Here is a 16106-nt window from a genome sequence, read left to right as displayed (position 1 = left end):
AGTCTTGGGTGAAGAGAGCTTTGCTTCCAGTTTGGCTATATAAGTGTTGGGTGGTAGGAGGAGAGGGTTGTCTGTGTACATGAGGCAATTGCTGCATTGCCCCAAGATGCCCAGATTCATCAGGTAGACAGGAGAAATCACTGGGAGCTGACCCTTAGACATGCCTGGATAAGTGCTTATTTATTAAGTACCAAAAACTGCTTTCCATTAGACAAGTGAGGAAAGTTGAGTGCTGTAGTAATTTGCAGCTTAAGTAGTGCTTACAATGAGTTCTGAACAAGTGCTGAGTTCAAAGAAACAGATTTGAGTGCTGAAACTAGAAAACTGGCTAGTTATAAGAAAAAACAAATAAGCTAGAAGGCTTCCCTTCAACACAGAAGGGCTTGGGGGCTCAGAAGCCTACAAACAGTCTATACCACTTAACAGGAAAAGCAGGAAACAAGCTTAAAATTTTTTTTTTTTTTTCTTCTGTTTCCCAGATGCTCTCTTTGTACACAGTAGGAGTGCCTGAAATCAGAATATGATCTCACTGCACTCAGTTGAGTGAGCAAATGAGATGGGCCCAGAAGGAGTATCCAAACACAAATTTTCAAGGCCACTAAGATTAACACCAAAACAAAAACAGGGAGGGTGAGTGGGACTAACTGAAGAGCAGAGTCAAAACTTCCAGTTCAGTTAATATTCCTGCAACACAGTTAAATCAATTTAAATACTCCCTTTTCCTGCTGTATTTATAGGGTGCTGACATCATCAGTCTTTCCAAAGAGGAATGTACATCTTTTAGTGTGTTATCCCAGTCTTCAAAAAGGCCATTCCTTTCACAGAGAATTGCATACATGCACACACCCCTGCCCCCCCCCCACACACACAGCATTTGCAAGATTCAAACCCCTACCTAACTATGTTATGATACTTGAGAGAGATGATTCTGTTCATAGGTTCATACTAGGCTATCTGCCCTAGGGCATTTATAATCCTAGCCAGAGTTTGTTTGGCTTTCAACACACATTTTAAGTGGAGTTTGACATGACATTTTTCAAGGTTAGTATACTGTGCCTCTGTCTAACAGTGACATAGAAGTGATACTCAGGGTAAACCTACAATCTCCCATCCACTCATCAAGATTCCTCTTGAAGAGAGTCAATTCTGAGCTGCAGTTTCTTTAACCGGGCAGCGAATGGCATGTGTTTGAGCCCTTTGATCCTCCTGGTGAGGTACTTTTGTGGTCTTTCCAGCTGCTGCAGGTGCCTGATAAGGTACATCCCACAAGGGGCATTGTACTCAATTATGGGCTTGATGAGGGATGAGTTAAGAGGCACGATGACCTCCCCTGATGTAGATGTGAATACCTTCATGATTAGGTGGGCTATATGAAATGTTTTTCTAAACACTTTGGCCACGTGGTTATCAAATGAGAGATTGCTATCAGCTTGGGTCCCCAGGTCCCTTATCACTTCTTCCATACTTAATGGGTTACCACCTATGTGGTAATTTGTGGGCACTTAGTTTTTGACAAAGGGGAGGACTATACACTGTTTTGCATTTAGCTTGAGGACATGGCTCTGGCACCAGTTGTCTGTTTCTATGAGGCCCTTTTGTAGGATGCTTGTGTCAGCTGGAAGGTCGATTATGGCACCCAGTTTGCAGTCATCTGCAAACTTGTTCACCAACAGTCCTTCTGTGTTGGCCTGTACCTCTGAGAAATATATACCAAACAAGGGAGGTCCCAGGACTGAGCCTTGTGGAATGCCACTTGTAGCTGGTTTGGGGTCTGACATGGCTCCAGCATTTCTGACCATGTGGGTTCTGTCCTCGAGCCAGTTTGCAAATCATCTAGTGACATAGGGGTTTATACTGAAGCTGGTGATCTTATCTATGATGACCACGTGGGGTACTGTATGGAAGGCTTTTGCGAGGTCCAGGTAGGCAGTGTGGACCACCTTCCCCTCGTCAATGGCCTTGGTGACTGTTTCAAATGACTCGACCAGGTTTAAGAGGCAGGATCTGTCCTTAACAAAGCCAAACTGGGTAGGATCCAGTGTCTGTAGGTCCCCAATATGTTTATTTCTGAGGTCCATGATGATCCTTTCCATAGCTTTGCAGACCAAGCTAGTCAGGCTTCTGGGGCGATAGTTTGCAGTATCCATTGAGGCACCACCTTTGTGGAGAGGGACCACTGTTGCTGTACACTGCTCTTTGGGTACATATCCTGTGGTAAGGCTGAGATTGAACAGTAGTTTTATGTTTGTGTTCAATTCTTCTTGGGGTTCATGTTGGACACAGCCCAGGACACTGTCTGCTCCCATTGATGCTGTGTGTTTTGCTTTGGAGAGGCTGGCTGTTACCTGAGCATCTGCGATGTCAGGGGGCCAGCACTCTGCTGGGATAGATATTTGCCCTTTTGGTGGGGAGGGGGGGGAGTTTGCACTGAACCTGTCAGCTCAGATGTTGGCAATGTCTGTGGGTTTGGTGTATTGTTTGTCATTTTGGACTATTTCTGAGCATATCTGGGGATTCCCACACAGGTTCCTACCATAAGTAAAGAATGCCTTGTGATTATCCTTGGTGTCCTGTACAATTTTTATCTCAAAGATGGCCTTAGATGATGTTATGTGTGACCATAGTTTTTCAATAATACTGATCAGAGATGCCTTCCCTTTTTGGGATTTTGATCTATCATATAGTAGCTTCCTCCTTGTATTGTATGGTTTGTTTATGGCTGGGGTCCACCGGACAGGATGCCTGGCTTTGGAGGATTGGGTCTTGGTTTTATTTGGGATTGCATGACCCATGCATTCCTGAAGGTGTTCATAGAATGTGTTTATAAAGGGTTATGAGGTCTGGGCCATATTTTCCACAGGCACAGGGGCTGTGAAGGATTCCACCTCAGTTTTGAGGAGTGTGACATTTGCTTTAGTGAATAATTTTCACTGTGTTTTTCTGGCCATGGGCTGGGATCGGGATGTGAATATCCAGTGAGATTACTCTCTGGTCTGATCTTACCAGTGAGGGATACACTTCTGGTCTTGGGCATAGAGTCCCCATGTTGGTGATGATCAGGTCTAGTATGTTTTCCCCTGTTGTGGGAGTGGTAGCAAGTTGTTCCATAGCATTTTGGTTTATAAATTCTGGGAACCTTTGGGCTAGGGTAATGCTCCCAGTCTATGTTTGGGTAGTTGAAGTCACCCAATATAATGGTGTTTGGGGAGACCTTCATATTTTCATGTGTTCTCCAGTCGGCCAAGTGTGGTTCCTGGGTTTAGGAGGGTGGTCTGTAGCAGGCTATGAACTGGAAGGCGGTTTTAGCCACTGTTAGTTGCACATGGATAGTCTGCGATACTTCATGCTGTGCCACCAACCTGGGGGTGTGGGTATCTTTGAAAAATATTGATACTCACCCTCCTTTTGTAGTTTGTTCCATGTTTTGCAGCTGTAAAGCATGGTATGAGGTGTAACCTGTTAATGCCAGGGTGCTCTTGGGAGCCTTGAACCATGTTTCTGTTACTGCACAGATATCAACATTCTCCATGCTGAGGAGAGTTTGGAGTGCATGCATCTTGCAGTTTAGACTTCTGGCATTGAGTAGCATTACTTATAGTTTCTTATCCCTTGTGATACCTATGGAGGTGGGTTTGTGTTTTGAGCCTTACCTAAAAAAGGCACTATGGGGATGACAAGAGCCTTTGGCAATATCCAAAAGGCCACAGGTGATAGGTGAAATCCATCCCTAGTAAAGCATCATGTCTTGTCGAGCATGTCATCCCAGGCTGACAGGCATTGTATCCCCTTTCACTGACACCAATACTTATGCCAGTTGTTGTAATTGATCATCTTGTCTTCATATTGTGGCCTCATGTTTGGTGAGGGTAGGATGATACTCAAGGTCATCAAGTTTGCATATACTACATGGTGGTAAATGCTGTTTAGCACTACCTTACATTGCTTAACACATGGCAATCATTCCTCAGGTGGTGCTGCAGGGCTGCCTATGTCAGATGCACATACTGCACTCCCTATACATGTTTGGAAACAGGTAGTGTCAAGTTAGGCATTCCTTTTACTATATGTGCGAGTCAGAGAGAGGTATAATTTCCAGGGTTCCTACTGAGCCAGTGTATGTGCTATGCATTGCCTCTTTGCCAAGGCCAAGGCATACTGGGCATGCCTCCTTCTGCCTACTGGGGCAGACTCAGGTTGTTCCTCCTCCAAGTCACGCTCTGCCTGTGATGGCCTTGGCACTGGTGGGGGGGCTGTTTGGCCCAGTCCTACGCTGGTTCTGCTGCAGCTGTTTTCACAGAATCATATTATGTAGCATAGCACATACCATGACAATTTGGGTACATGTAGTTGGTGAGCATTGCAAGGCTCCACCAGATGTGTCCAGGTACCGGAACCATGACTTGAGCAACCCAAACACACGCTCGATTACATTTCGTGCTTGGGCGTGTGCCTCATTATGGCGTTCCAGTTCAGGTGTGTGTGCGTTTCTGATGGGTGTCATCAGCCACAGCTCCAGTGCATATCCAGCATCCCCCACTAAGTGACCATGTGGGATGTCCCCATTGGCAAATGTCTAGTACAGCTGCGTCAGATGCCAGATATGGGTATCATGGTAGCTTCCAGGGCAGCCAGCACACACATTCATTATTATGTCCTGGGCATCACACACGACCTGACAGTTGATGGATGGGAAGCCCTTGCAGTTAATGTAGGCCCTACCCCACTCACCGGCTTGTGCTTTGATGCATATATGCATGCAGTCTATTGCACCCACTACCTCAGGGTATTCTGCTATTTGCTGGAAGAGATGCATATTGCTAGCCAATACCTCACGGGAATTGGGGAAATATACATGATCACCGACATGTGCTGACATGGCATCCAGGAACTGGTGCAGTACCCTGGATGCTGATGCCTGTGATATCCCCATCATATCACCAGTTGGTCTCTGAAAGGTACCTGTTGCTAGTATTCTTAGGCCAACACATACCTTGGTTTCCACTGGGATGGGTTCCCCTCTGTTGGTTCTGTGTGTGAGGCGTGGCCTGCACAGCTCAACAATTTGCTGCAGGAGGTCTCTGTCCACTCTATAGCGCTCCACTATCTCCAGCTCATGTAACCCCTGGTAGGTGACCCTGGGCCTGTACACTCTCCTCACTGTAGGTTGTCCGGCAGCATTTGCATTGTCACCACCCTCAGCATGTTGCATATGTCACCTTATAACAGCAATGGCAGCCCCTAGCATTTTTTGTCAGAGTGTAGCATTTTCAGTTTTCACTTCTAGTAGCTTACTCCAGTGTTGCAGTGTCTCTTGAGAGAAACAAACTGCACTGTTGTTTGCAGAGTTTTAAGTGCTGGGCTGGGCTAGTGTTCTGCCTGTGTAATTGCCTGATTCTGATTGTTTGCACCTGCTAGCTCTACTAGTATTCCCTGGTAGCTTCCTACTATTTGTTGTGCTTCCTTTTTCCTTTCTGTTTCCTCGGGGGAGCGACACGCATAAAAGCGGAAACACACTCACAGCAGCTCACACGCGCACACACACACATGCTTAGACGGACTAAAACTTGCTTATTCAGGTTAAAATGCATGCACACCAGCGCAGACACACTTACAGGTCTTCCAACAGCCTTATACATGCTTACTCCAGCTTAAATGCGCACACTCACACTTCCACACGTGCACTCTGTCTTACTTAAGTTTACAGGCGCACACACATGTGCATACCCACTCAGCAAGAAACTTTGGTGTTATCCACAGTATACACCTTCCATTTCTTGGCTTTACCTGGCCTACCTGTTGACACATCTCTTTCCATGATGTCTAACTGACAGCTAACACATGTCACTGTGCTCCAATGAGCTTCACTACTTTCATACATACCCCCCTTGTGATGTCACATATCTCCTACTCTGTTCCTCCCCATATCCTACTCCTACACTCCACTGACTGTGCTCATTTGCTATGTAAAAGTGTGATTCACTATCCTGACACTCATTTACATAGGATTGCCTACTAATGCTTGGTTACATGTCTTAGACTGGGCTTCTCCCCTTAGCAACCCTTACTCGGTGGCCATGTTGTCTTCAGCCTGCTATTTCCTTACATTGACATTTAACAATTTTCATAAATTCCACGTTTGTGGCTTTTATTGTCTTATTTTATGATTTTTATAGTGCACCCCGTTTGTGCGGCGCTGTGCTATGCCTAAACATCGGAAATCACTGAAAAAAATTATTTTTATTTTAATTTTGCATCTGGGAAACTTTCCAATGGCCGTATATTTGGCCATTGGCATGCTTCCTCAACCATATGCAACCTTTATTTGGAGCTGACAAGGCTCCATTGTGCTATTTGCAGAATGGTACTCAGTTGTCAACTGAGTACAGTTCTGCAGCTATCACGTCTCCTACTCGGACAGGTTTGTGCTTCCTGGATCGCAAATTTACCTCATTTGCATGCCTTTCAGCTGCAAGTGAGGTAATTTGCATATCCCAGCCCTGTCCGTGTAGGAGACGTTTTAGGAGCTCTCTTACACGCCCCTACAGGCTGTTCCTGGATTGCTCATCGGACATGATGGCTGCATGGAGTCTTACTCTACTCGTAGACTCCGTGCAAGCCATCGTGAATGCGGCCCATTGTCTAATCATAAATGATCATTATGATTTCAGTGATGTTTTACAGCAACAGATGAGGGGAACGTAAAGGCTGAGAAATATAGAGAAGGGAAAAATGTTAGTATGTGCATGTCATTCCTAATATACTTTCATAGCAGAATGAAAATTCAGGGTGTCCTTCAGTATGTATCTGTTAGCTTGCTCCTTGCCTAATATTAGCAAGTGTTGACAGGGTAGAAACACTAAAGATTTGTTCTAAGTACTAAGTTTTATCAAGGAATTCAGAACTCATGCCTAATATGGAATGTCATAAACCAGCAGCCACAAAGTCTTCATTCGCAAAATTAATGCTTTAGTGTTCATTTCTAATTGGTTGTGGCAGTTTTATAATTGTTACAATAATGTTGCTTTTAATGAAAAAAGGTATAAAGAGTATTGATTCTTGTATTTGAGAGAGACAGGATCTAAATTTCCTAGTCTCCCATATACATGTCTTTCTGTGCAATAAAGGAGATTCTTATTCTCAGCTGAACTGCAGATGTCTGCAAACTTGGTGCCCTCATAAACACCCGTGAGGACACAAAGATCTTCCAAGAAGGCCTGTCGCAAACAAGTAGCTGATGTAAAAACCATAGACTAAACCAAAATGTTAAGAAATGCATAATGTTATCTTTTGACAACCATGACTCCCCTTGTAACTATCTAAGTGACAACAAATCCCTGAAAATGTATCCAGTAGTAAGGGATATGACAATGAAGGCCTGTTCTTTGATCACCACATATCCACTTTTGTAAGGAAGTCCTTTTTTATCATACAGCTTATATCTAAAGGTACTAAAGGTATCACATCCAAATTCAGGAATGTAATTGCACCAATGTATTCAAAACTCATTAGTATAATGTTCTTTTTGATATGCACCCGTCCAAACACTTCTCACAATCAAAACAAAGACAACATTTTCTCACAAAATAACAAACAGCCTAAATTCCAAAAATGATGCAGATCATATCAAAGCCTTGTCCCTATTTTCAGTATCATACAGTTACTGAGAAGTGACCTCTTCCTTGTGTATAGAGCTTCAGAAGATTCTATTCTGTGAGGCCTTTTACACATTTGCAAGTCCAAAGGCATCGTAAACACTTGCTCAAGGTACCTCAATGTCTTTTGCAAAAGAAATAGAACATGTTGGAGGGACGTTTAAATCACAGATAATACCATTTCAGTGGAACCATCTTCCACCACACATAAAGCAAAGTACTTATCTTACTCTATTCAAATGTAATTTGGACAAATAGATGGGTAATTGCAAATTCACCCCAAATTTACCACCCCTGTCCCTCGTGGATAGGGGAAACGCTGAGTGTCTGCTGAACTGCAAATTGTGACTTTTTTAAAATGAAACAGTTTTTATGCAGAGTACAAAGGATTCATACTGCGGTGGTGGTGCTGCGGTAGCGTTGTCACCTCACAGTAAGACGTTGTGCCATTTGATTCTCAGCTAGAGCGTCTTCTGTGTGGAGACATGCGTGAATGGGCGTACCTTCATTGAAGGTTGTGCATCAGGGCTGGCAAACTCGGCACGTAAAAAAATCTACTGCCAATCATTAGCAGACCGGAGTTCCGTTGTGGCGACTCCTAACCGGGAAAAGCCGAAAGACACAAACAAACAAACGATTCCCCCCTTCTATAACATACCATCCTCTACACCATTTGGATAAGCCCAGTGCCCTAAAGTATCAGTTTATCAACAGAACTGACTCACTATCATACACCCAGGTGTTGTAGATTTGTCTATGCTTGTCATACATAATAAACTACGCCAAACAAGGAGAATTCATTAGTCTAGTTTCCATTGCAGCTATTACAGATATATGTGGCTCAGACAATAACAGTGCTGCTAGACACTCTTTATGTATGCTGAGTATCCTTAAATGTACAATATTCTTGGAATTCCAGCAACATGGGAGTTCTTGAGATGTTGCTTAGTGTAGCAATAACCCATGGCTGGGTGTGGGAAATGCTGGATTTACTCACAGTTGGTGTGGTTTGGTCATGAGGGCAAAGCTCGAGTGACCAAAGAAAAACAAACTTGGATAAATCATCATTACCTACACTCAACCATGTGTTACTGCTATTATACAGTGATATTATTTAAGAAAAATGTTACTTACTTTTCTTAAATAATGTCCTTGTATAATGGCATCATGGTGATCTTCTGCATTTTTCCCCATATCTTGGGGCTTTCTTTTTTTTTTTTTTTTTTTTTTTTAAATATTTTATTAATTTCCAAAAACAAGAAAACATGAATGCAGGTTATTTATGACAATGAAGTATTTACAAATTATTTAAAAAGGTAGGCTAAAACCTCTAAACAGATATCAAACATTAAAACCAAAATAAAGTATTTACAAGGGTGTCTATTGTTGACATATAATTGACTTTCTATACAATTGTTTCCTGATTATAATCTGCTGCAGTCATTATTCTCCAGTATTACAGTTACTTTTTGCCATGCTACGTATAATGATGTAGTTCTTTCAGTTCTTCCTTTAATAGTGTTCATTTCCAATTGCGATACTGCTGACACCATATTCATGAATTGCTTAAAAGTTGGAGAAGCTTTGGATTTCCAGTTTGATGTAATGTTCTTCCTTGCAATAGCTAGGAGAGTTCATAAGATTACATATTTTGTTCTTGGCACACAGTCGGATACAGGTACATTAAACAAAATAATAGATTTGGAAATCTGGAATTTATCATTGAATACCATTTGCAGAAAATAATTTATTTTATCTCAATATGGTTTAATCAAATGGCATTCGTAGAACATATGTTGCCAGTCTGCTTTTATTGATAAATCACATCTCCAGCAGCCAATATTTTTCTTAAACATAAGTTCCATTTTATGAGGGGCTACATAAGATCTGTATATGAATTGTCATGTAAAAAGTCTCCAGTGTAATGAAAGTGATGTCTGCTTTGGAGAGAGAAGAATTAGTTTTTTATCTCTGTCATTTGGCACATGTCCATTAACTGATCTATAATAATTCCATATTTTGTCATTATTATGCATTTTTATTTTTTTGTTTGTTTTATAAATAGATGATAAGTATCCCTTTCCAGTAATGGGTTGATTTGTTAGTAATATTATATGTTCTATAAGGTTAGGAACATTTTGTCTTATTGATGGTTGCATTGTTTCTTGTTTGCTTAATATATACTGTCTTAATTCTTGTACATGTAACCACAAACTATCTTCCATATTTAATTTCTGTTTAATCTGGTCTATTGTCAGAGGTTTTCCAGAGTTTAGCAATTGATGCCAATATATTAATCCCTTTTTTTTAAGCATGTTGACTACTTCCATATTAAATGTTATTATATTACCTTGTGTGTACGCTACTGGATATAAAAGAAATGACCATGCTTTAATATCAGGATTGCTATTAATAAAATTTTGGAAAATTTTTAATGTATAAGTAATGTATTTGGAACTTATATTTTTATTCTTATGTATCATCATATATTCCTTCATCAGCCATAGAAAAGTGTTTGGTATGAAATCTGTATACTTATTTGCTACTACAAATCCTAATTTTAACCAGATTCTCTCATGAACTAGCTTCCATTTTGATGTATATTTTGTATTTAGCCATAATGATATTGTTTTAATAATGGATGAATGCAAATATATTTCTATGTCTGGTAAACCTATGCCACCTATATCCCAATCATCTAGATGATACTTCATAGCTATCCTTGTTTTTTTTGGATACCATAGGAATCTTACCATTAAATCATTTAATTGTTTTAGGTGCGATTTAGCTGGTGACAAAGAACAAGCTTGTATGACATAAAGAATTTTTGGAACTATGATCATTTTAATTATATAAAGCCTTTCTTCCATTGAAAAGAAGAATTTATTCCATCTTTGTATTAGATTTTTAATATTATTTAAGGTCTCTTTATAATTTGTTTCAATTGTAGTATCTAGGTTGTTAGTTATTATAATTCCCAAGTATTTAATTATATTATCGGTAGAGATATATTTATGGTATTTTTTATTTAGATCTTTTTATTAGTATTTATAAGCAATACATTTGTTTTGTTCTCATTAAATTTAAGACTTGAAAAGTTTTGAAAGTTTTGAATTGAGTCCCATAATGCTTTTAAACTGCTATTATTATTTTTAAGGTAATTAAAATATCATCAGCAAAAGTTGAATTTTAAGCTCTAGGCTGTTGTCTAGTTGTATTCCTTCAATATTTTTATCCATACGTATATTATTTGCTAAGGGTTCAATGACTAGCACAAACAATAACGGAGAAAGAGGGCAGCCTTGTTTTGTGCCCTTAGTTATTTTAATAGATTTAGACAGACAAGATCCCAGTTTTATATAAGCCAATGATTTTTCATATAATGATTTTATTAACAAAGTGAAGTTGTTTGAGAAGCCATATTCTTCTAAAACTAACCACAGATAATCCCAGTTCACTGAATCAAATGCTATTTATGTCTAAGCTAATAACATTCATTTTGTTTTTTGTGACATTTATATAATCAATTAAGGAAAGAATTCTTTTAATGTTGTCATAAGTGTTCCTATCTTTTATAAAACCTGTTTGATCCTCCTCTATCAAAAGTGGTAGTAATTGTTTTATTCGAGCAGCATGTATTGCCATAAAAATTTTATAATCTATATTAAGAAGTGAAATGGGTCTGTATGATGAACATTCACTGGGATCTTTATTTTGTTTCAGAATTGGTGATATTAATGTGTACTTCCAAGAAGCAGGAATGTCTTTACCATTTTTAACTGATGTAAAGACATGCAATAACAACAGCAAAGCCTCATTTGATAGCAATTTAAACATTTCTGGGGTGATATTATCTATACCTGGAGCTTTGTTTAATTTTAGCTTATTTACTTCAGCTTTAAGTTCTGTCATTGTTATTTTTTTATCTATTAGTTGTACCTGCTTCTCTAATAACCTAACTTTAACATTGTTTTTGAGAAAAGCTTTCAATGCTGAATGTGTTTCTGTTTTCTCATTTTGATTATTAAGTTTATGAAAAAATAGCCTAAAAGCTTCTAATATTCCTTCTAAATCAGATACTTTCTTTTTGGTTTCTATATTATATATTTCCTTGGTTTGATTTGTTTTAATAATCTTTTTAGTCCTATTTGCTATTCTTCGTTGGTTTTTAGGGTTCATTGAATAGTAACATAGTTTAATTTTTTCTAAGTTGATCATTGTTTTGTGGTGTAGCATCTCTGAGTATTTTTTATTAGTATTTTCTAGTTCTTTTATTAAGTTGGTGTTTCCATTTTGAATATCAAGCTTTAAATTATCTACTTTTGACTGTAATTCCATTAATTCCTTATTCCACTGTTTTTGTTTATTTTTATACCATCCCACCGCTCTTCCATATAGGTATGCTTTCAATGCATCCCATATATATATTTCAGATACATCTTTTGTAAGATTGATATCTAGGAATGTTTGTGCCTCTTTAATATAAAATTCCTTAAAATCTTTGAGATTTGTTATGTAAGATGGTATTCTTGTTACTGATATCCTTCTCTTGAAACATAAGTCTATCTCAAACATTATGGTGTTATGGTCCGAAAATGGACATGAAATTGTCTTGACTTTATTTAATTTAGAGGTTAAATCCTTTGTTATGTACTCTCTATCTATTCTAGAGTATGTATTATGTCTATGGGAAAAATGTGTAAAGAATAGTGAATCTGGGATAGCATACTCATTTATGTCAACTATATTAAAAGTTTCAACAAACTCAGATAACAACTTTGTTAAAGGTGATCTCTTACATGTAGTTTTAGTATTTGTGTCAGTTTCTTTTATAATGCCATTGAAATCTTCAGCTATGATTAAATTGCCTTTGGTATATTGTACAATGTCTTCTAAGTGTTGTTTGGCCACTCTAACACCTAGTCCTGGTATCCAATAAATATTCACTAATGTATATATCATTTCATTGATAGATATTGTCACTAGACAAAACATTCCTGAGTTGTCATGGAATGTATTTATGATTTTAGGCATTAAAGTAGTGTTTTTCCACAAAATTACTACTCCCCTTCACTTCTGATTATAGGTGGAACTTACTAGTATTGTATAATTTTTATTGTTTATTTTATTTATGTCTTCCTGTGTAAGGTGTGTTTCCTGTAAAAATACTAGTTGCGCTTCACATAGCTTTAAATATCTATAAAGACTTCCCCTTTTGCAGCTATTATTTAAACCATTTATATTAAGAGATATACATTTTGCAATTGGATTTATATTAGCTTTGCTTTTATCCATATTCATATACTCGTAACAATGTGTAGATGTGTGTACATGAAGAGAATGACTTGTTCTTTCTTCTTCCAACAATATTACAATAGATTATAGACACCCAATAAAAGTAAATTACAAGATCATAACTGAGAACAATATAAGATAAACAACCACCAAACCCCTCCATGAGAAATACATCTCATCCTTGAATGATCTAATCATTCAAGCGATCTCTCTAAGTCTGCATTTCAGCATCCTCCCCGCCCTTCATATGGTAGTTTTTTAATGAAAAGTATCTTATATATTTTTTAAGTATACATGTATCTGTCTTTACAGATTACTTAAATACAGTCTTTATCTATTTTTAATATTTTATAAAACACTAAGGCAACACAACTATACATAGATTTAATACTTAACTTTTTGGTTTTGTTTAAATTGTAAAGGAAAATCTTTTATTTTAATATATCTTTTGTGTAGCAATAATGGTTATGCATCTTAAAAATAATATGCTTGCTGTCTATCTCCCTTATAGTGTGAGTGGCATTCATAGGTATCAAATTTATTGTAATGGTCTACCTATATATATATATATATATATATATATATATATATATATATATATATATATATACATATATATATATACATACATACACATACACACACACATATATATATATATATATATATATATACACACATACATACATACACACATATATGCATACATACATAAAAAAAAAAAAATGTTAAGCATTATATGCATCAGTTAACCATGCCACAAGTAGATTAAATCAGAAAGTATCCGTAACAATGAATGTAACGTTACATTTGTATTGCCACTGGCATATTTCATCGCTAGTGTACCACATATGTCATATGTCAAATAGCAACTCATACTCCTTATGATATTACAGGATTTATCTGCAGCGTTATAACTGTAAGGTTGGAAAATATGAGAAGCAAAGTAGGCTTTAAATATGCTATAACACAATTGTTTGGTACTTATTACTGTCAACTCTTCTACATACACAGGAAAAGATAACCTTATATGACCATCAACCATTTTCCTTCATTTTTCTCTTCATCCTTCTATTCTCCATTTTTAATAAATATTTGTTTCTATTGTGGCTTCTTTGAATTTAGTGAGGGTACTCCATATCATATTATAGATAATATACAACGTTCAAACAGAGAACATGCCCAATATAGAGACATATTCTCAACTCAAGTGGTCCACACCATATATTTACAACACTGCAGTCAGAAATATACTAATGAATATGCACTATCTATCAGCTTTGCAGCATGTGTGTGTCTCTAACAAGTACATACCTATAGGATATTAAAAAGAATAGATAGCACGCTCTTGTTTCATAATTAACAAATGCACACAGCCTGGTATTTACTTTCATAGACAGAAATTAGACCTGTTACTTATATGCATATCGGGTACCAACAGCAATATGTTAGTAAATGCCTATGCTATTCAAATCATATTTTAATGCTGATTGATATGAGATGTAGCTGACAATGGCTTTAGCGTTTGTGATGTTATATAATATATATTCAGTATTATAAGTAACAGTATGTTGCATGTCTATTTGCAATCTAAGATTCAAGGCTGATCAATTTAGACATACAAGACAATCTCTTTAGCCTTGGTTATATAATGGGAGTTACTGTGTCTCTACACAACCATTCATTTTCAGTGAGGATGTTCAATATTAATATAACTTGCCTTTAATAAAAGCATATTTATAATTCAGCAGTTCTTTCCTATATATATATATATATATATATATATATATATATATATATATATATATAATAATATCATAAGCAAGACTGAGATTTTTTCTTGCTCATTACTGCTTAATGATTGTGCTACTTGAACAATTTAATATTTACAGAGTATCTTGATAATTAAACAGCAACTCTTTTTACCCTTAAAATACCTAATAACACATAGCTACATTCATGAACCTTAATTGACTTACTATCCTTAAGGTTGAGTACACTAGCTGCAGTGTGTTTACAAATATGTTATATAGTTCCAGTCAAGGACTTAAATATATTACATTTTTATAAAATTAAGTTAAATTATAGTAATTTACGTGGGTGATCTTATCAGAAAAGATTACAGTAAAGTCTGTATGTGTTAACTATTCATACAGTTTCTTCCAAGTGATATACTTCTTTTTAAGCTTTGTGTGCTGTTTATGTGTACAATTCAAAATGAATAACAAATATTACAATATAATAAAACGTCATGTATGTGTTGATACCTTCTAAATTCATTAGGTACTTCAGTGTACTTTTAATATTTGTTAAAACTGTAAAAGCACTTTGCCATCTCATAAATAGTGTGCTGGTTACTTTAAGTAGCTTAGGAGCTGACACCACACCCATACTGTCTTGTTTTAGTGCTGACATCACTCATGACTGTTTACTTTCATTTTGTGCTGTTAGAAGGTTTAACACACTGTAATGGATTCTAACTGAAGAACCTTCATTCAGGGGTGGTAAAATAAGAGTTCCCAGCTCGTGACCATGGCGGGAAGACAAAAACAAAGTAAGTGAAGTTTTAGGGCTTTTTTAAACTGAAAACCAGCTCATTAAACTTCTATTAGTTTTCTTAACATTAAGGGCAGATATACAAGCCAAACAGTTGTTTGTTAGTCAAAAAGGCACTTTTAGCATCAAAGAATAGATAATTACTTTTCAAGGCACTTTTTGACAGTTATTACTATCAGTTTTTATATATTATTATGTGTATTAAATACATCAGTTTAGATATTTTATTTTATTTTTATTTTATTTTACATTTGTTAACTGGGCTAGTCTGGCTGGATACATGTCCATTTTCAGCAGAGGCCCGAGGAGAAAAGCTCCATTAACGTACTAGCAAACTTACAATACAAAGATCAAACAATCAAATAACAAATATCAAAACCAAAGACCCAAGCAAGCAAAATTATATAAACATAATAGCAAATAAAGGAATAAAATTTTTAAGTAGTTTAGTGAGATGCTGAGGGATTATAAAACAGGAAAACAAAAACTGAGAGGCAACCTTCTTGAATGATTGCTAGAGTAAGACTGATAGTAAATGCAGAAGTCTGGTAATAGACTGTCATAAGGAGAGTAAAATATAAAATTACCTATGTAGAAATTAGA

Source organism: Protopterus annectens, chromosome 5.part0 (assembly GCF_019279795.1).
Source record: "Protopterus annectens isolate FY-2018-M chromosome 5.part0, PAN1.0, whole genome shotgun sequence".
Classification (NCBI taxonomy): domain Eukaryota; kingdom Metazoa; phylum Chordata; order Ceratodontiformes; family Protopteridae; genus Protopterus; species Protopterus annectens.
This window is presented reverse-complemented; position numbering follows the sequence as displayed.